Genomic DNA, 19,958 nt, shown 5'->3' with positions numbered 1-19,958 from the left:
TCCAATGTAGTTTTAGCAGTATGTTTAGGTTCATTGTCCTACTGGAACATGAACCTTCATCCCAGTCTAAAACCTCTGGCTGACTCAAACAGTTTTCCTCCAGAATTGCCCTGTATTTTGTGCAATCCATATGTATGTGGATGACACCTGGGTTAAAATCAAAACTGTGGCAGCAGGGGCGTGGTCAAGCGGTGGTCTGTGAATGGAGGGCGGAGTCAGGGAAGGTAACTGGCAGAATCACAGAAACTGATTGGAATTAACCTGTGTTTGTATGTCTTCCCCAGTGACCGTGCCCTATTCCCCAGTGACGCGTGCGCACACGCGTTCTGGTTGGGGAGAGAGCTCCCTTCCTCTGCTGAGCAGCGGAAGGGAGCTCTCTCCCCAACCAGAACGCGTGCGTGTGACTGGGAGAGTGTAAAGTAAAAGCTGAAAAGCTAAAATAAGAGTTGTGAGAACTCCGTTCTGGCCTGCCGTGCTTCTGTGCTCCACCCACCTTAAACCATTTCTACAGTGGTGCCGAAACCTGAGACCGGAGTACAGAAGAGAATAGCCTCATGGAGTCCTCCTTCAAGGACCTGGTCCATGCCCTCGCCACAGCCCAACAGAGCCAGCACCAGGCACTGGTCGCCCTTCGGAAGGAGTAGGAACAACGGTTCGAAGCCCTGGTGCTGGAGCAGCAGGAAGATCGCCAGGCATTCCAGCACCTGCTCGCGTCGGCAGGGTCCACCATCACCACCGCCGCGGACCCTCCCTACCTCACCCTAACAAAGATGGGCCCGCATGATGACCCTGAGGCTTTCCTCGCTCGTTTTGAGCAGGCAGCAGAGGTGTGGGGTTGGCTGGTGGAACAGCGCGCCTCTTCCTCTGCTAAAGGGCGAGGCGCAGCTGGCCGCGCTACAGCTCCCCGCCGACCTCCGCTGGGCCGTCCTCCAACATGTGGGGTGCACCCCGGCACAGCATCGGCAGCGCTTCCGCACACTGCGCCTGGAGGTCGTCAGCGGGCCGTTCGTGTTTGGCCAGCAACTCCGGGACGCCTGCCGGCGGTGGCTGAGGGCGGACAACCGCGACGCCGAGGGAATCATCGACCTGGTGGCGCTGGAGCAATTCATTGCCCGACTTCTGGAAGGAACGGTAGAGTGGGTCCAGTGCCGTCGCTGGATCAGGCCATCGAGCTGGCAGAAGACCATGTGGCGGCTGTTCTAACGGCAGGACAGCATGTCTTCTCCTCTCTCTCTCTCTCTCTCTCTCTCTGTCTGTCTCTCCCCTTCTGTTCTTCATCCTCGCCCCATTCCCCCACTGCGGACGCAGGGGCCGGCTCCACCCCAGCCAGCCAGCCAGCCGCACCCGCGGTGCCCTACCTTTTCCTACTTCTGTGTCTTCCCCCCGCCCCCAGGTGAGTGAGCTCCGGAACACCGGTGCAGAGGGAAAGCCTGGGCCAGTATGCTGGTGCTGCGGGGAGCCGGGGCACCTCCAGCATCGGTGGTCCGGATCCCTGAAGCGCCAGGGACCACCCTCGATTGGGCCAGAGCGTATTGCATACCGGTGAGTATCCAAGGGGATACATATCAGGCTTTGGTGGACTCTGGCTGTAATCAGACCTCAATCCACCAAAGCCTGGTGTAAGATGAGGCACTGGGGAGAGTACAGTTGGTGAAGGTAGGTGTGTGTGTGTGTGTGTGTGTGTGTGTGTGTGTGTATACGGGGATGTTCACAACTACCCTTTAGTGTTGGTCCACATTCTATTTCGAGGGGAGAAATTTAGAGTAAAGGTGGCGGTTAATCCTCGCCTTACCCACTCGATAATTTTGGGGACTAATTGGCCGGGATTTAGGGAATTAATGGCACATTTAGTGAAGAGTGGGGCCTGCCATAATTTAGCGTGGGGAGGTCCCAGTTTGGCATTAGCGGGAGCAGCTGTCACATAGCTGTCTACATCACGTCAGAGTGAGGAGCAGCAGGCTCCTCCTCCCTCTCTCGGGGAATCCCTCGTGGATCTCCCGTTGGAGCAGTCACAAGACAGGACTCTGCGGCATGCGTTTGACCAAGTGAGAGTAATCGATGGTCAAACGCTCCAGCCAAACACCACCCCGTCCTTCCCCTATTTTTCCATTATTAAGGATGGATACCGAGTGACGCAGGACACTCAGACTAAGGAACCGATAACACAGCTTTTTATCCCAAAGAGCCGCCGGGAATTTATATTCCAGGCAGCTCTCTTTAATCCCATGGCTGGATGCTTGGATAAGACACTAGCCCGAATAATGGCCCGGTTCTATTGGCCAGGGATTCGCGGCGATGTCCGTAGGTGGTGTACAGCGTGCCGCGAATGCCAGTTAGTAAATCCAGCAGCCATTCCAAAAGCGCCTTTGCATCCCCTGCCATTAATCAAGACCCTGTTCAAAAGAATTGGGATGGATCTCGTCGGGCCATTAGATCGGTCAACATGAGGATATCGCTTTTAGTCCTGGTGGACTATGCAACGCGATATCCGGAAGCAGTGCCTCTTCACAATATCTCAGCACGTAGTATTGCAGAAGCGCTCTTCCGCGTCATCTCCCGCGTCGGAATCCCCAAAGAGATTCTGACTGATCAAGGCACTACGTTTGTCATGTACATTGCACGAACTGTATGGGTTACTGGGAATTAAGCCTATCCACACCAACGTTTATCACCCACAAACGGATGGCTTAGTCGAACGGTTCAACCGCACCCTCAAGAACATAGTTCGGAAATTTGTAAGTGAGGACGCACGCAACTGGGATAAATGGCTTGAACCCATGCTATTCGCAGTGCGAGAGGTCCCACAAGCCTCCACGGGGTTCTCCCCATTTGAATTATTATACGGGCGTAAGCTGTGTGGCATTCTAGATGTGCTGCATGAAAATTGGGAGGAGGGACCTTCAACAAGCAAAAATGAAATTCAATACATTATCAATCTGCACACCAAACTCCACACACACACACCTAACCCAGGAGAATTTGCGGCAGGCCCAAGAACGTCAAGTCCATCTGCGCCTTAGGGAATTCACACTGGGATATAAAGTACTTGTGTTGTTGCCCATGTCAAGCTCCAAATTGATCGCCAGGTGGCAAGGACCCTTTGAGGTTACTTGGCGAGTCGGGGACGTCGACTATGAGGTGAGGCGAACAGACAGGGTTGGGGTGTTATAGATTTACCACCTCAATCTGTTAAAACTTTGGAATGAGGAGGTCCCCGTGGTGGTGGTTCCAGAGAAGGCAGAGCTGGGGCTGGAGGTTCAAAAAGGAAAATTGACATCGCCCACCACTCCAGTCCCCTATGGAGATCACCTCTCCCCGACCCAACTCACGGAGGTCGCCCAGTTGCAGACAGAATTTTCTGCCCTGTTCTCTCCCCTGCCCAGCCGCACCTACCTCATAGAACACCTGGTAGCCTGGTGGTCTTGGTTCCCAAGGCCGACGGGTCGGTCCGGTTCTGTGTGGGCTATAGAAAAGTCAACGCGTGTCTAAATTTGATGCGTACCCAATGCCTCGTATTGATGAGTTGCTCGATCGACTTGGTACAGCTCATTTTTATTCAACACTGGATTTGACAAAGGGATATTGGCAGATCCCCTTGACTCCACTATCCCGAGAGAAAACGGATTTTCCACACCGTTTGGCTTACACCAGTTCGTTACACTTCCTTTTGGACTGTTTGGGGCACCTGCTACGTTCCAGTGGCTTATGGATAGGGTCCTCCGACCCTACCCCACCTATGCGGCTGTATACTTGGACGACATCATTATAGTAATGACTGGCTGCGGCACCTAGAACACCTAAGGGCCGTCCTTAGGTCGCTGAGGCAAGCAGGTTTCACAGCCAACCCGAAGAAGTATGCAATTGGGCGGGTGGAAGTACGGTATCTGGGCTTCCACTTGGGCAATGGGCAGGTGCGTCCCCAAATCAATAAGGACAGCAGCAATTGTGGCCTGCCCAAGACCAAAAAGGGGGTGATACAGTTCCTAGGGCTGGCTGGCTAATATTGTAGGTTTATACCTAATTATTCAAACGTCACCAGCCTGCTGACTGATCTCACTAAAAAGGGGGCACCAGATCCGGTCCAGTGGACGGAGCAATGCCAGCGGGCTTTCTCTGAGGTAAAGCCAGGGATGTGATTTTTTTTTTCCGCGAATTCGCGGAATTCCGCTTTTTTCACCTCAAAATTTGAAAAAAAAAAATTTTTTTTCCGATTTTTCGCTCAAAAATCTGCATTCGTATCCTATTCGTTCCGACTTTCAGTAATTCCGTCATTGAGATGAAATGAGGTACGTGATTGGCCCATCTTGCTTGTTAGATAGCTGTACGTAAGCTCGCTTCAAACAAAGAGTTGAAAGATGGCAGCCTCCGTGATAGAGTGTAAAGATGCAAATCGAGTTAAAGAAATCGACAGAATAGTGAAAAACAAGTTCCGCTGGGAATGGTTGGAGAAAGAGGTTGCTACAGACGTTGAACAAAAGACTGTGAGACATTTGTTCAGCGATTTTGTTCTTTGGGGAGAGGGCAGAGGTCTCTGGCTGTCAAGTTTGGGGCGGCTGGGACCTCCCCTGCCCGAGCTACAAGCGTGCAAAGTCGGGCTGGAGCCCGGGATAGAAACGAAACCTAAGCGGAGCGCCGCGGCTCGCCTCGGGGCAAATTACGTCCCGAGGCACGGGGCTAGCGTGCCCTGCCACACTGGTTCTTTGGGGAGAGGGCAGAGGACTCTGGCTGTCAAGTTTGGCAATGCTGGGACCTCCCCTGCCCGAGCTACGAGCGTGCAAAGTCGGGCTGGAGCCCGGGATAGAAACGAAACCTAAGTGAGTGAACACAGTAGTTGTGAATATCCTTAAGTGAATGAACACTGTGGAGTTATGATTATCCTTTGGTGAGTGAACACTATAGAGTTATGTATATGAAGTTGACATTGCTAGAGTAGAAACTGCAGAAAAAGTGACTATGCTGGAACTGGACATGGATGCTAGCATCTTTTTTCTTTGAGAGTTCCTGAAGACTTGTGGATGAATTCTTATGTTGCATCATGTTTGTTTGAAAAGGCACATTTAGGTATGTTCAACTTCTACAGTAATTGAAAGTATAAATTTTGTTTTTCCTTATACAATTTTAATGCAGATGATTTAATTTAGAATGACATTTTTAGGTTTCATGTTTTGGCTTTTTGTCAGTTAAGAATCATTGAATTTACTATAGGGGCTCAGAGTTGCATGGTGACCATTAAATTGGCTTGAATTTGTTAATCATGACAAGTTTTTTTCTTGTGTGTTTGCTTGCCATTTTAGTACAATTTTTAAGTCAGGAAACCCCAGAACCCAGGAGCTTCGGGGGGCTTCGCCCCCCCCCTTGTCCCCCCACCAGGGCGCTGCCCTGGACCAGCTGGGGGCCTGCGGCCCCCAGACCCCCGGCTAAAATTTTCAGATAATTTCACCAGCCCCAAATCACATCCCTGTAAAGCCTGCACTGTGTGGGGTGGCCACTGTTGCACTCCCCTGAGTTTTCTCTCCCCTTTGTTTTGCAGACGGACACGTCGGACAGAGGGCTGGGGGCTGTTCTGTCCCAGGAGGTGGAGGCCTGTCCAGTGCTGTACATTAGCTGGAAGTTGTCGGTGCGCGAGGGCAGGTACAGCACCATAGAAAAGGAATGCCTCGCCATCAAGTGGGCGGTCCTCGTCCTCTACTACTACTTGTTGGGGTGCCCTTTCACCCTCTGTTTGGACCATGCGCCCCTGCAGTGGCTCCACCGCATGAAGGATGCCAATGCGCGGATCACCCATTGGTATCTGGCACTCCAGCCATTTAAGTTCGAGGTGGTCCACAGGCCGGGGGCGCAGATGGTCGTGGCGGATTACCTCTCCCGTCAAGGGGGGAGAGTCAGCTGCAGGCCGGACAGCTCCCCGGCCTGAGTCGGGTGATGGGGGTATGTGGCAGCGGGGGCGTGGTCAAGCGTCAGTCTGTGAATGGAGGGCAGAGTTAGGGAAGGTAAGTGGCAGAATCACTGCCCCTGATGGGAATTAACCTGTGTTTGTGTGTCTTCCCCAGTGACTGCGCCCTATAAGAGGAGAGGGAGAGCAGAGGAAGGGAGCTCTCTCCCCAACCAGAATGCTTGTGTGTGCGTGCGCGTGTGACTGGGAGAGTGTAAAGTAAAAGCTGAAAAGCTAAAATAAAAGGAGCACTCAGTTCTGGCCTCCTGTGCTCCACCCACCTTAAACCATTTCTACAAAGACACTATGAGGTGGAAGCCTTCACAGAGCACATCAATGCAGTGGATATCAACATCAAGTTCACTCGGGAGGACGTCAGTGGAAACAACCTAGCCTTTTTTGGACTATGGTGTGCACATCAAACAAGACAGAAGCCTTAGCATCAAGGTCTACTGAAAACCCCCACACAGACCAATACCTACTGTTTGACACTCACCACCCACTGGAACACAAATTGGGGGTCATTAGAACCTTACATCACAAGGCTTAGAATATTCCTACAACAGTAGAGGGAAAAGAGAAGGAACAAATCACATCAAGGAAGCACTTCAGAAGAGCGGGTATCCCAACTGGACTTTCGTCAAGCCCGGAAAAAGAAACATAACGGACAGGAAAGAAAACGGCAATAAACGCAAGAACGTTGTCATTCCCTACATTTCTGGACTGTCTGAGAAACTCAGGAGGATCTTCTACAAAACAACATTCCTGTACACTTAAGACCCAGTAACACTTTGAGGCAGAAATTGGTCCACCCTAAGGACAGAATACCCAGACACAAACAGGACAACGTATTGTACACAGTTCAATGCAGTGATGAATGCACGGACCTGTACATTGGGGAAACGAAACAACCACTTTTATGGCTCAACACAGGAGAGCCAGTTCCTCAGGCCAGGACTCTGCAGTCCATCTTCATCTCAATAACAAAGGACACTCATTTCCAGACTGCAGTGTACGCATTCTAGCCAGAGAAGACCTGAGGTTTGAAAGAGGAGTAAAAGAAGCCATCTTCATCAACCTGGAATCTAATCACTGAACAGAGGAGGTGGTCCGAGACACCACTTATCAGCCACCTACAGTGCAGTCCTTTGTACGCTTCCCAGAAAACTGAATGCACATCCACACCAAAATGCAGCTGACTTCAAATGACTCTCATAATGGCAGAGAGAGCCAATGACCCACAGATCACCCTAACAACTCTCTAGGCTGCTAATACCATTCACACCTGGTCCCCAGTGACCTACACCTACAGGATGACTCAATCCACAGTCACAGATTGTGTACAAATGGAGGAAATTCAAGACCATAGTTACCCTCCCCAGGAGTAGTCGACCAACAAAGATCACTCCAACAGCAAGGCGTGTAATAATCGGTAAGGTCACAAAGGACCCCAGGGTAACTTCTAAGCAACTGAAGGCCTCTCTCACATTAATGTTCATGAGTCCACCATCAGGAGGACACTGAACAACAATGGTGTGCATGGCAGGGTTGCAAGGAGAAAGCCACTGCTCTCCAAAAAGAACATTGCTGCTCATCTGCAGTTTGCTAAAGATCACGTGGACAAGCCAGAAGGCTATTGGGGGGGAAAAAAAAAAGTTTTATGGACAGATGAGACTAAAATAACCCTTCTCATTTAAACCAAAAAGTTCTATGTTTGGAGAGATGAAAATACTGCATTCCAGCATAAGAACCTTATCCCATCTGTGAAACATGGTGGTGGTGGTGGTAGTATCATGGTTTTGGCCTGTCTTGCTGCATCTGGGCCAGGACGGCTTGCCATCATTGATGGAGCAATTAATTCTGAATTATACCAGCGGATTCGAAAGGAAAAATGTCAGGACATCTGTCCATGAAGTGAATCTCAAGAGAAGGTGGGTCATGCAGCAAGACAACGACCCTAAGCACACAAGTTCTACCAAAGAATGGTTAAAGAATAATAAAGTTAATGTTTTGGAATGGCCTGACCTTAATCCAATCGAAATGTTGTGGAAGGACCTGAAGCAAGCAGTTCATGTGAGGAAACCCACCAACATTCCAGAGTTGAAGCTGTTCTGTATGGAGGAATAGGCTAAAATTCCTCCAAGCCGGTGTGCAGGACTGATCAACAGTTACTGGAAAAGTTTAGTTAGTTATTGCTGCACAAGGGGGTCACACCAGATACTGAAAGCAAAGGTTCACATACTTTTGCCACTCACAGATATGTAATATTGGATCATTTTCCTCAATAAATAAAATGACCAAATATAATATTTTTGTTTCATTTCTTTAATTGGATTCTCTTTATCTACTTTTAGGATTGTGTGAAAATCTGATGTTTTAGGTCATATTTATGCAGAAATGCAGAAAATTCTAAAGGGTTCACAAACTTTCAAGCACCACTGTATCTTACAATATTTGAAGAGGTTCATGTGAAAACACTAAGTGATATCGGAATTGATACAGGTGTGTCCTCTGAAAGTTAAAACATTGACAATATATACTTGTAGCAAGTGTTCTAGGTGGGGGGAGCACAGAAGCACGGCAGGCCAGAACTGAGTTCTCAAAAACCTGTTTATTTTAGCTTTTCAGCCTTAACCACACACACACACGCGCGCGCACACAAGTCTCCAGGTTGGGGAGTAGCTCCCTTCCTCCGCTCTCCCTCTCCTCTTATAGGGTGCGGTCACTGGGGAAGACACACAAACACAGGTTAATTCCGGTCAGGTGCAGTGATTCCGCCACTTACCTTCCCTGACTCCGCCCTCCATTCACAGACCAACGCTTGACCACGCCCCCGCTGACGCATACCCTCACTGCCCGACTCAGGCCATGCAGCCGTCCAGCCTGCAGCCGACTCCCCCCCCCCCCCCCCCCCCTTGACGGGAGAGGAAGTCCGCCACAACCATCTGCACCCCCGGCCTGTGGACCACCTCGAACTTAAACGGCTGGAGTGCCAGATACCAACGGGTGATCTGCGCGTTGGCATCCTTCATGCGGTGGAGCCAATGCAGGGGCGCGTGGTCCGACCAGAGGGTGAAAGGGCGCCCCAGCAGATAGTAGCGGAGGGCGAGAACCGCCCACTTGATGGCGAGGCATTCCTTCTCTATGGTGCTGTACCTGCCCTCGCGCACCGACAGCTTGCGACTGATGTACAGCACTGGACGGTCCTCCCCCTCCACCTCCTGGGACAGAACACCCCCCCAGCCCTCTGGCCGATGCGTCCGTCTGTAAAACAAAGGGGAGAGAAAAGTCAGGGGAGTGTAACAGTGGCCCCCCCCACACAGTGCAGCCTTTACCTTAGAGAAAGCCCGCTGGCATTGCTTTGTCCACTGGACCGGATCTGGTGCCCCCTTTTTAGTGAGATCAGTCAGCGGGCTGGTGACATCTGAATAATTAGGTATAAACCTACGATAGTAGCCAGCCAGCCCCAGGAACTGCCTCACCCCCGTTTTGGTCTTGGGCCTCGGGCAGGCCGCAATCGCTGCCGTCTTATTGATTTGGTGATGCACCTGCCCATTGCCCAAGTGGAAGCCCAGATACCGTACTTCCACCCGCCCAATCGCACACTTCTTCGGGTTGGCTGTGAGCCCTGCTCACCTCAGCGACCCCAGGACGGCCCTTAGGTGTTTTATGGCCCTTTTCCACTACCCTTTTTCAGCTCACTTCAGCTCGCTTCAGCTCACTTCAGCCCGACACGGCTCGCGTTTCGACTACCAAAAACCAGCACGACTCAGCTCGTTTCAGCCCTGCTTAGCCCCTAAAACTCCACCGTTTTGGAGTGGGGCTGAAGCGAGCCAAGCCGTGCCGAGTGAGGTTGGGGGCGTGAGGAGACACTCCCCTGTGTCCTCACATGCCCACACGCCCCGCGAGCGCGCTGGGATCTGTAAACACCGCAAACCCGGAAGGAGAAGAATTACGAATTACGAGAATTTCTGAAGCCTTATGCGCCTCGACTCATCTATACGCTCTTGCCAGTATCTGTCCGCGTTGTCGGTGACAACAAGCCACAGCACCAAGACCAGCAACACTAACGACTCCATGTCCTCCATGTTTATTGTTTACTATCCGGGTCGTGAGACTACCGCTTAAAAGATCACTGAATCAGTGACATACAGAGCATCGTGGACGAGTTCGCGGAGCGCAAGGCTCGTCGTATGCCCTTCAAATAATGCGCGCAGTAGGCTATTGATGTTTTATTATGAGCCATGTACAGTATGTCGCCTAATGTTTTTTTGTTTCTGAGTTACATGTTCGTTTGAAGGACTTAATGTACAAAATAACATAGTTGCACCCCGTAGTGTTGAAATTGGTAAACACAGTGCATTCAGTGAGGTTTGCACCGCCCTCCTTTTATTTCTGACTCTTCCTGTCACCGTTGCAACCTCTGAGCGCTCATTCATATGCCCTTCAAATAATGTGCGCAGTATAGGCTATTGATGTTTTATTATGAGCCATGTACAGTATCCTAATGTTTTTTGTTTCTGAGTTACATGTTCGTTTGAAGGACTTGATGTACTAAATAACATAGTTGCACCCGGTAGTGTTGAAATTGGTAAACACCGCAGTTGTGGACATTTTGTAGCCTAAAATGATGTTATGATAAGCTTTAATAAAGGGCCCGGTCATTTGCCCCGCCCCCGGCCCGGCTCTGACTTGTTCCGCCACTGTCACTGATGTCACTGTTTGCGCCGCCTAATGACATCACGTGACGTTCACCCACTTTCGCTAACTCCACCCAATGTGTCCACCCACTTCCAGCCAGCACGGTTCAGCGCGGTTGTAGTCGAAATGCAACTCCAACAGCCCCGCTCAGCTCGACTCGGCACGGCACGGCTCAGCCGCGTTTGTAGTGGAAAAGCGGCATTAGTTGCCGTAGCCAGTCGTTACTATAATGTCATCTAAGTATGCGGCCGCATAGGTGGCATGGGGGCAGAGGACCCTATCCATAAGCCACTGGAACGTAGTGGGCGCCCCAAGCGGAAGTGTGACGAACTGGTGTAAGCCAAACGGTGTGGAAAAGGCCGTTTTCTCTCGGGATAGTGGAGTCAAGGGGATCTGCCAATATCCCTTTGTCAAATCCAGTGTCGAATCAAAACAAGCCGTGCCTAGTCAATCGAGCAACTCGTCAATACAAGGCATTGGGTACGCGTCAAATTTAGACACCGCGTTGACTTTTCTATAGTCCACACAGAACCGGACCGACCCGTCAGCCTTGGGAACCAAGACCACTGGACTGCTCCAGTCACTGCGGGACTCCTCAACAATGCCCATTTCGAGCATGGCCTCGTGTTCTTCCCGAACCACCTTTTTCTTGTGTTCGGGCAGTCTGTAAGGGCGACTGCGCACTACCACCCCCGGGGGCATGTGGTAGTTCTATGAGGTTGGTGTGGCCGGGCAGGGGCGAGAACATGTCAGAAAATTCTGTTTGCAACCGGGCAACCTCCGCGAGCTGGGTCGGGGAGAGGTGGGCTCCACAGGGGACCGGAGCAGTGGGTGATGCCGATTTCCCCTTTTGAACCTCCGGCCCCAGCTCCGCCTTCTCTGGAACCACCGACACCAGCGCCACGGGGACCTCCTCGCTCCAACATTTTAACAGATTGAGGCTGTATACCTGTAACGCCCCGCCCCTGTCCGTTCGCCTCACCTCATAGTCGATGTCCCCGACTCGCCGTGTGACCTCAAAGGGTCCTTGCCACCTGGCGATTAATTTAGAGCTCGACGTGGGCAATAACACGAGTACTTTGTCTCCCGGTGTGAATTCCCTAAGGCGCGTGCCTCTGTTGTACAGGTGCACTTGATGTTCTTGAGCCTGCCGCAAATTCTCCTGGGTTAGGTGTGTGAGTGTGTGGAGTTTTGCGCGCAGGTCAATAACATATTGGATTTCATTTTTGCATGGGGAAGGTCCCTCCTCCCAGTTTTCCCGCAGCACATTTAGGATGCCACGCGGCTTACGCCCATATGATAATTCGAACGGGGAGAACCCCGTGGAGGCTTGTGGGACCTCTCGCACTGCGAAAAGCAGGGGTTCGAGCCATTTATCCCAGTTATGTGCGTCCTCGCTTACAAATTTTTTAATTATGTTTTTGAGGGTGCGATTAAACCGTTCGACAAAGCTGTCCGTTTGTGGGTGATAAACACTGGTGCGGATCGGTTTGATTCCCAATAACCCATACAGTTCGCGCAATGAACGTAGTGCCTTGATCAGTCAGAATCTCTTTGGGGATTCCGACTCGGGAGATGACGTGGAAGAGCGCTTCCACAATACTATGTGCGGAGATGTTGCGAAGCGGCACTGCTTCTGGGTATCACGTTTGTTACGTACTGGTAATTATTTAAGCTTTTCGTAGAAATAGGAAAATCACAGCTTAGTAACAAAGAATTTGGTAACCAATAGACATATAACAAAACAATGTAATATTTGCAAAATAATGTTTTGAACAAATTTACAAAAATAATATAAAATATAAAGTTAACTATAACAATATTTGCAAATTACAATATATACAAATATTTATAATAATGTGCTATAATTATCAACTAGTAAGACATGAACAGACCTGGTGAGTGTTATAATGTCCTCAGCTGCCTGACTCGAGTCAGTTGGTGAGTCCAGAGAGATGATGACAAGGTGAATCCACGATGTAATCCAGAGGGATTATTCCTTACGTGTAACTCCTACAGCAGATTGTGTAATGACGAACTGCGTGTTGCATCAGCTCCTAAAACGGTCACCGGCCATGCGCGCGAGCTACAGGAACAAGAGATGAGTAGCGGCAGCGCAAGACCGCAGATCAACTTGATAAAACCGTGTATTCTGAAGGTGTCTGGCTGAAATTAATTCGTGTTTGCTCGCTCGTGAGACCACGATGTAGAAGAAGATGGAGACGCCAAAATGGCGCGTGCACTCCGCATCTAAACTGGAAACCAGTCTTTTTTCTAACTCTACTACAACTGCCCCCTAGTGTTTAACTCTATCACATCTAATAAATACTAAACAAAACAACTATACATACACAGATTACACAATGACACACTGCAAATAATATGAAATTGTCTATAATAAAAATATAGGTAACAGCGTTGCATAGTCCACCAGAACTAAAATAAAGCGATAACCTCATGTTGACCGATCTAATGGCCCAACGAGATCCATCCCAATTCTTTCGAAGGGGGTGTCGATTAATGGTAGAGGGCGCAAAGGCGCTTTTGGGATGGCTGCTGGATTTACTAACTGGCATTCGCGGCATGCCGTACACCACCTACGGACATCGCCGTGAATCCCTGGCCAATAGAAGCGGGCCATTATTTGGGCTAGTGTCGTGTCTTATCCTGCCCTAAGTGTCCAGCCATGGGATTAAAGTGAGCCGCCTGGAATACCAATTCCCGGCAGCTCTTTGGGATCAAAAGTTGGGTTATTTGTTCCTTAGTTTGAGTGTCCTGCGTCACTCGGTATAACCTATCCTTAACAATGGAAAAATAGGGGAAGGACGGGGTGGCCTTTGGCTGGAGCATTTGACCATCAATTACTCTCACTTGGTCAAACGCATGCCGCAGAGACTTGTCTCGCGATTGCTGTAACGGAAAATCTGCGGGGGATTCCCCAAGAGGGGCCGGCGACTCCTCGCTCTGACGCGGTGATGACGTAGACAGCTCTGTGACAGCTGCTCCCACCAAAGCCACTCCGGGACCTCCCCCTGCTAAACTACAGCAGGACCCACTCTTCACCAAGTGCGTCATGAAATCCCGGCCAATCAGTCCCCAAAATTATATAGAGTGGGTGAGGTGAGGATTAACCCCCGCCTGGACTCTAAATTTCTCCCCTCAAAACAGAATGTGGACCGACACCAAAGGGGGGTAGTTGTGAACATCCCTGTGCAAACACCACACCTTCACCAATTGTGCTCTCCCCAATGCCTCGTTTTGCACCAGGCTTTGGTGGATTGAGGTCTGATTACAGCCGGAGTCCACCAAAGCCTGATACGTATCCTCTTGGATACTCACCGGTATGCGATACGCTCCAGCCCGATCGAGGGTGATTCCTGGCATGTCGGGGATCCGGACCACTGCGCCCACCTCCATCGCCGAGCACTGATGCTGGAGGTGCCCCGGCTCCCTGCAGCGCCAGCACACTGGTCCAGGCTCTCTCTCTGCACCGGTGTTCCAGATATCACTCACCTGGGGGGGGAAGACACAGACACGGAAGTAGGAAACGGTAGGACACCGCAGGTGCGGCGGGCCGGCTGGGGTGGAGCCGGCCCCCACCTCCGCGGTGGGGGAATGGGGCGAGGGAGAGGGGAGGGGAGAAGGGGAGACACGCTGTCCTGCGGTTGGAACGGCCGCCATATGGTCCTCCCCAGCTCAATGGCCTGATCCAGCGACGCCGGGCAATGGCACTGGACCCACTCCACGGTTCCTTCTGGAAGTCAAGTGACAAACTGCTCCAGCAGCACCAGATCGATGATCTCCTCGGCGTCGCGGTTGTCGGCCCTCAGCCACCGCCGGCAGGCGTCCCAGAGTTGCTGGCCAAACGCGAACGGCCGGCCAACCTCCTCCAGGCGTAGCGTGCGGAAGCGCTGCCGCTGCTGCCCCCGCGTGCAGCCCACGCGCTGGAGGACGGCCCTGCGGAGGTCCATGTAGACTAGCCGGCTGTCGGCGGGGAGCTGTAGCATGGCCAGCTGCGACTCACCCGTGAGCAGGGGGAGGAGGCGCGCCACGCGCTGTTCCACTGGCCAACCCCACGCCTCTGCTGCCTGCTCAAAGAGAGCGAGGAAGGCCTCGGGGTCGTCGTGCGGGCCCATCTTCGTTAGGGTGAGGTGGGAAAGGCCCGTGGGGGTGGTGGACCCCGCTGTAGGGACTGCCACAGTGTCGTCTAGAACTACAAATCCCATCAACTAACTCCCGCGATGACCTACGTCACGGCGACCATGATCACCTACGTCACGTGACCGACTCTATAAGTGACCCCGTCACACTCAACTCGTTCTCTCTCTCGCTGTGGACTTCGCGTCATACAGACATAAAGAGACACCCCGCTCATTAGAACATCCAAAATCAAGACGTCTGCCTTGCAAGAAAAAGGACTCAGCGCGCTTTCGTATTTACCACTGGCCACGGTAAAGAGCACCCAAGTTGCGCCGTCTCACTCAATTGAGTTACAACTGGTTTTATTTGTTTATTATAAGTAACATTACGACTGCAGCCCAAGCAGTTAATTAAAAGTTAGAAGCGACCGGATTCCTTCTGACTTAATCGCTGTGCACATTATTGATCAGAGACTCTTCCTCACGAATGACGAAGCTTCAGATCAAGAGTTCTCTGCCCTTTACAGAAGCGAACCACAAGCTTTCTGTGAAACTACGCGAAACTTCAGGACATCTCTGCATATCCTGCATAGAGACATCGATACTGGAAGTAAGGCTGGCATTTGTGCAAACTAGTCTTAAGAATTAGCTTTATGAAGTAGTGTGAATTTAAACTCAAACTGTTTAATTGTGCACACTGTAGGTATCATGCCGCCATCTTGTGTCAGAACTACAATTCCCAGTCCACTTCCGTGTGACCTACGTCACGCGTGGGCGGGATCATCTACGTCATCATTCAAGGAAACATAAAACAATGGGACAACGCTTCCATCTTGGTCTCTCACGTCTGGCTTCCGATGGATCTGGATGTATAAAGAGGCGCGCTCTCCACCCAAAAAGACGTCTTCTTTCTTGCAAGATCCGTCACTCAGCGCGATCTTCTTACCCTTGGCAAAGGTAAACTCTAGAGTCGCGCGATCTTTAAACTCAACCTGAGTTACAACCGGTTTACTTGCATTAGAAGTGACGTCACGACTGCAGCCCAGGCAGTTAAAAGTTAAGAAGCGATTGAATCCTTTTTAACTCAAAAGCGCTGTGCATCTCATTCTGATCAGAGACTTTTCCTCACGAACGCTGAGGTTCGGACCAAGAATCCTCTGCTTTCCACGGGAACCACCCAAGTGCTCCGCTGGACCCGAAAGTTTTCTCCGCCTCCATCACGAGCGGCTCACGTGCTCCCACGGCGAGGCCCGAGACTACACCGGCGAATAGTTCTTCATATCTTGCTAAAGGCAGGATTAAGTAAGATTTTGGCATTTGGGCATAATTAGGATAGTCTTAGGAATTTGCTTTTATTGAAATAGTGTGAATTTAAACCCAGGTTTATCTGTTACACTGTTAGACACGCAGCGTGTTGATTTATTTTGGTTCTATGTTCTCTCAATTGTTTAATAGATAGGCTGCGCATGCTTCTCTCTTTTATTCTTTACTACTAACATATAGTTCTCTTATTATACATCTTGATCTCAAGATTTCAGTGGATTCAGTATGGTTATGAGCTAGTGGGTTAGCTACAGCTTCCCTTTTGTCTGCTTAGCAAAACAAAGCTAATCAAGGCCTACCATGTGCTCAGCAGGCCATCAGGCCTGATAAACCACACCTCAGCTAGAAATCCACAAGCTAGCTTTTAGTTAGCTACGGCTAATACCCTTGTCTTTAGCAACACGTGCTCAGTAGGCCTCATCAGGCCTAACAAACACACTTTAGCTAGGCCATAGGGCCTTTAGCAAACTCACACTAGCAACACAAGGCTAAACACAGAGCTAATCCTTTGTTCTGTTTAGATAACATTCTTTTGTTTAGCTACCAACAAGCTAGGCCTCCACCACGTGTAGTTAGCTACACGAGGCTAAACACATGGTCAAGTCCTTCTCTCTCACACACACACCTCACTGCTTGTATATATTGATTTATTATTTTATCTTTTATCTTTGTATAATAAATTCATTTATTAAACAAACTGTGTTTTATTTGTGAACAACAATATCTGAAGTCCCCAATCTTCTCAAAGAATTCAAAAAGGGTGCGTATGTTATGTAATATGGTAAGTGATCGTAATAATTTGGAAATATACCATAATTTAGCTGTTTGGTAATTTATTATTAAGCACCAGGATTAATGGTATGATTCACTAAATGATTCCCTAAACGATTCATTGAATGATTCACCAAATGATTCACTAAACGATTCATTGAACGATTCACTGAACGATTCACTTCAAATGAGAGTGATTCTATGGTATGATTCAATTCAAAGGAGTCAAAGTAAACGATTCAATGGGATTGATTCATTTTAATTATTAACCTTCAAAATTTAATGAGACTGATTTAACGAGATTGATCACTTAATTTCAATAATTAACTGATTGCACCCACAACACAGACACTTAGTGTGTCGAGTTGATCATTGTGTTCTACAATTATTGTTTTCTCCGTTGTTTTAATAGATAGGCTGCTGCATGCTCTTTTCTGTCTTCTCTAACGTCCCTTAATTTCACTATTACACACATTTTGACCTCATCAAGATGTCTCAAGAAACCACGAGGTGATTTTCACTTCCCCCCAACACCTTAGATAACATTCCAAACTTTACAGCGCATCCTCCCGCGCGCACATTCAAACTCTCTTTGTCTCCTCCTCCCTATCTCTCCCCTCGCTCCCCCCCCCCACACACACAACCTCACTGTGCCTTGTTATATATATTGCCACTGACCATATTGAATGTATTCAACTGCTATTACCCATTTAGTATCATTGTTATAATAAATTCAATTATTCTGTTAAACTGTGCTTGTCTGTCTGTTGCTACTGTATCCTTGAAGTCACACAATCTCAAAGAACTCCAAATTGCCTTCACCCAAGTGTATATGAGTGCTATTGGCTGTAGTGTCCATGTAATACGGTAAGTAATACATTACTGCTGCATCAGTAGTGATCATAATAATTTGGAATACTCCATAATTTAGCTGTTTGGTAATTTATTATTAAACACCAAAATTAATGGTATTATTAACAGGGCTTTGAACCGGTTCAAGGAACGAAAATGAAAACCGGGAACTTTTTCACATGGAACAGAAACGAAACCAGAAACTTTATTATTTTTTATGTTCCGGAACAGAAAAGCTTATTAAAAATAATGGTAACCAGTTAATACCGGTTTTTATTTCGTTCCTCAACTTTCCGTAGCCTACAAATAAAAAAGCCATTCTTCTCCTGCGCAAGTTTCTATGACCCGCTGGGGTTCACTTCCTGTGTGACGTTCGCTGACTGAATGGAGAGAGCGGGAAGGTGGACTACTATCACGTCTCCACGTGATAATAAGTAAGTGCATTACTGAGTGTCTGAGCAAAGGAGAGCCTGAACGATGCAACCTCCCTATTGGCTATTTGTAAAAATGTATCAGTTGTTGCCCTTCCCACGGGAATCATCGCGGGCTCGAGAGACGAGACCTGACGAGCTAGTTCGTTGGTAGCAGAACAAAATGTCTGGACACAAATCGGGTTTTCAGAAAAGGAAAGAAAATAAACGGAGGGTTGAAAATGCAAAAAAGGAGGCAGAAAATGCAAAACGAGTTTTAAGGTAGGACAAATGGTTACTTTTTAAGGCAGCCCGCCATGGCTGCAGGCTTTCAGTTGTGTCATTGAATGGTTACTTTTCTGAGGCAGCCCGCCGTGGCTGCCTGCAGGCTTATTTATTATAGCCCATTTAGTTAAAATAGTTGATATAAAATGTTTATAGTTATAGTTATGTGATGGTTGTCCTGATTTAGACTGGTGTTTTTTTTTTTGTTTTTTTTTTTGGGGGGGGGTGCGCGATGTTGCACCCGGGTCCAGATTAGGGCAGAACCGGCCCTGGCTACATTTCAGGTGTAGTTTGTTTTATGAATGTATGTACTTGCATGGATGTGTACTTGGTCTTCCAATATGGCGCCTAACAAAATCTCGCGGCGCGGTGACGTCATGCGGTAGCCCTCTATAGGGCCTGACTAGCCTTTGGTAACACACTAAACGAATTATCTTTCATTTTTGGCAGTTTTTCTGTTTGTGTAGATGGGAAGACATACTGAGAATCCAAATCGCCAACATTTGAAATAATAATTGTTTTGAATTATTTCTTGTCTTATTTAATGAAGGTTGTAATAGAATTAGCCTACATTTGGCTTAAGCTGGATGAGACAGAGACATAACTTTATAGCCATTTGTTAAACAGCTGACAGGGAACGTAATTAACCGTTCCGGGAACGAAAATTTTTTGTTCTAACTGGTTCGGGAACGTCTATTTAATGGTGGAACCCAAAACCGGAAAAGTTAAAATTCCGTTTCTGTTCGGAACGAACCAATAGGAAAAAAATTCTGGTTCAAAGCCCTGATTATTAATGAGACTGATTTAATGAGACTGATCACTTAAGACCAATTGCACCCACACCGCCGATGCGAGTAGGTGCCGGAACGCCTGGCGATCTTCCTGCTGCGCCAGCACCAGGGCCTCGAACCTTTGCTCCTGTTCTTCCCGGAGGGCGACCAGCGCCTGGTGCTGGCTCTGTTGGGCTGTGGCGAGGGCATGGATCAGGTCCTTGAAGGGGGAGGACTCCATGGGGCTGTTCTCTCCTGCGCTCCGCCCCGGGTTTCGGCACCACTGTAGCAAGTGTTCTAGGTGGGGGGCACGGCAGCACAGAACTGAGTTCTCAAAAACCCGTTTATTTTAGCTTTTCAGCCTTAACTACACACACGCGCGCGTGCACACAAGTCTCCAGGTTGGGGAGTAGCTCCCTTCCTCCGCTCTCCCTCTCCTCTTATAGGGTGCGGTCACTGGGGAAGACACACAAACACAGGTTAATTCCCGTCAAATGCAGCGATTCTGCCACTTACCTTCCCTGACTCCTCCCTCCATTCACAGACCGACGCTTGACCACGCCCCCGCTGCCACAATACTCAATTTATTCACAGATTTCTTGTACCGTCTTTGCACAGACCATTTTTATAATTTTTTGGGGGAAACAACAAACACAACAACGTAAAAAGTTTAACCTACGAGTCAGTTACTGCAAATAATAGCAATGTCAAAATATCAGCATCTGAAATTCTGAGAAATCAATTAGACTATCTTTTTGAAGCCTCAGTTATTCAC

The 19,958-nt window shown here is 49.1% G+C and overlaps 1 long non-coding RNA gene across 1 annotated transcript; it reads left to right on the top strand.

The window, feature by feature from the left end:
• The first annotated feature begins 14,277 nt into the window (after window positions 1-14,277).
• LOC132893776 (uncharacterized) lies at window positions 14,278-17,616 on the top strand. Its single transcript, XR_009655587.1, has 2 exons — window positions 14,278-15,382; window positions 15,476-17,616. It is a non-coding gene; the product is annotated as an uncharacterized LOC132893776 (long non-coding RNA).
• The last annotated feature ends 2,342 nt before the right edge of the window (window positions 17,617-19,958 follow it).

The sequence above is a fragment of the Neoarius graeffei genome, chromosome 11 (genome assembly GCF_027579695.1).
Source record: "Neoarius graeffei isolate fNeoGra1 chromosome 11, fNeoGra1.pri, whole genome shotgun sequence".
Classification (NCBI taxonomy): domain Eukaryota; kingdom Metazoa; phylum Chordata; class Actinopteri; order Siluriformes; family Ariidae; genus Neoarius; species Neoarius graeffei.
The sequence above is the reverse complement of the archived record's forward strand: the minus strand, read 5'-3'. Positions and strand labels throughout refer to the sequence as shown.